A 1,844-nucleotide genomic window follows, 5' to 3' on the forward strand; every position below is an offset into this window, starting at 1 on the left:
TTTCATTTGGTTGGTAAATATTCCTCCATCCCTTAGTTTTGAGCCTATGTGTGTCTTTTTACATGACATGGCACTCCTAAATACAGTACACTAATGGGTCTTGAATTTTTATTCAATTTGCAAGTCTGTGTCTTTTAATTGTGGCATTTAGCTCATTTACATTTTTGTTTTAAGGGGAGCAAAGTTTTCATTTTATTCAGGTGGTCACAGTGAATCAGTCTCCAGTATCATTTGATCAAAAATAATTCCAGCTGAAAATCATCCCACTAGAGACTCTTCACATGTTACTACAGGTGTTTGCTCAGGCTCCTGACCACGGCAGCCTGAGGGAGGCTGCTATTATGTTCATGTGCCCACAGTAGAGATGTAACGCAGGCATAGCCAAGCTCTTAGGTGTCATGAGAAGGGGAAAGAAGGCTCCAGATGCCACCTTCTCACTGTACAACTTTGACAGCCCACGGGGTATCCTGACATGCCCTGTGGGCCACAGGGATGCTTCAGGCTGGAGCAATGTGCCCAAAGCCAGGTGCCCTGAGACTGGGGATGTCATTCTTCCTGTAGAAGTCAGCCTGTATGTGGTTGGCTGGCTGAAGTCCCGGTTTAGGGGTTTGATGGGCTGATTGATGTGCTTCCCATAGACAGAGACGTCATCACACCAATCGGCCTCTCCTGTGCCTCTTCATTAACATTAAGTCCCAGGCTTTTTGCGTGTTCTCTGTCATCTCAGTGCAACTTCTGATCATAATCTAGGTGCCTCTTAAAAACACAGTCGTAGAGGGAAATAATTCCTGTCCGCACCTGGCGGTAATAGTAGTTGTACTCCTTGGGGTCCAGGCGCCGCAGTGGGATGTAGCTGAAGGCAGAGAGTGCCGAGATGGGCAGCGGCCTGGGCTTGACCCGCAGCGTGGACGCGGTGGTCTCCTCCTCCTCCTCATCCTCCATGCTGCCCCCATCTAGTGCCCCAGCCTTGGCTGAGGTCCTTCCTGCCTGCCCAGGGCCCAGTTGGAGTCCACCAGCGTCAGGCTGGCAGTGCCTGTGTCCAGCCCACGGCTGTGTTCAGCCGTTGCCTAGCTCATTTACATTTAAGGTTAATATTGTTATGTGTGAATTTGATCCTGCCATTTTGTTGTTACCTGGTTGTTTTGCCCTTTAGTTGATCCAGTTTCTTCATAGTGTCAATGGTCTTTACAATTTGATGTGTTTTTGCAGTGGCTGGTACATATTTTTCCTTTCCATTTTTAGTGCTTCCTTCAGGAGCTCTTGTAAGGCAGGCCTGGTGGTGACAAAATTTCTCAGCATTTCCTTGTCTGTAAAGGGTTTTATTTTTCCTTTACTTATAAAGCTTAGTTTGGCTGGATATAAAATTCTGGGTTGAAAATACTTTTCTTTAACAGTGTTGAATTTTGGCCCCCACTCTCTTTTGGCTTGTAGGATTTCATGCAGAGTGATCCACCATTAGTCTGGTGGGCGTCTCTTTGTGGGTAATCTGACCTTTCTCTCTGTCTCCCCTTAACATTTTTTTCTTCATTTCAACCTTGCTGAATCTGACAATTATAGGTCTTGGTGTTGCTCTTCGCAAGGAGTCTCTTTGTGGTGTTCTCTCTACTTCCTGAATGTGAATATTGGCCTGTCTTGCTAGGTTGTTCTCCTGGATAATATCCTGAAGAGTGGTTTCCAATTTGGTTCCATTCTCCCTGTCATTTTCAGGTACACCAATTAAATGTAGGTTTTGTTTTTCACATAGTCCCATATTTCTTGGAGCCTTTGCTTGTTCCTCTTCATTCTTTTTTCTCTAATCTTGCCTTTATGCTTTATTTCATTAAGTTGATATTCAATCTCTGATA

The 1,844-nt window shown here is 45.1% G+C and overlaps 1 pseudogene; it reads right to left on the bottom strand.

Annotated features, from left to right (window-relative positions):
• Positions 1-348: 348 nt before the first annotated feature.
• Positions 349-988, bottom strand: LOC108317860 (annotated as a pseudogene).
• Positions 989-1,844: the final 856 nt, after the last annotated feature.

Source organism: Cebus imitator, unplaced genomic scaffold (genome assembly GCF_001604975.1).
Source record: "Cebus imitator isolate Cc_AM_T3 unplaced genomic scaffold, Cebus_imitator-1.0 Scaffold210, whole genome shotgun sequence".
Lineage (NCBI taxonomy): Eukaryota > Metazoa > Chordata > Mammalia > Primates > Cebidae > Cebus > Cebus imitator.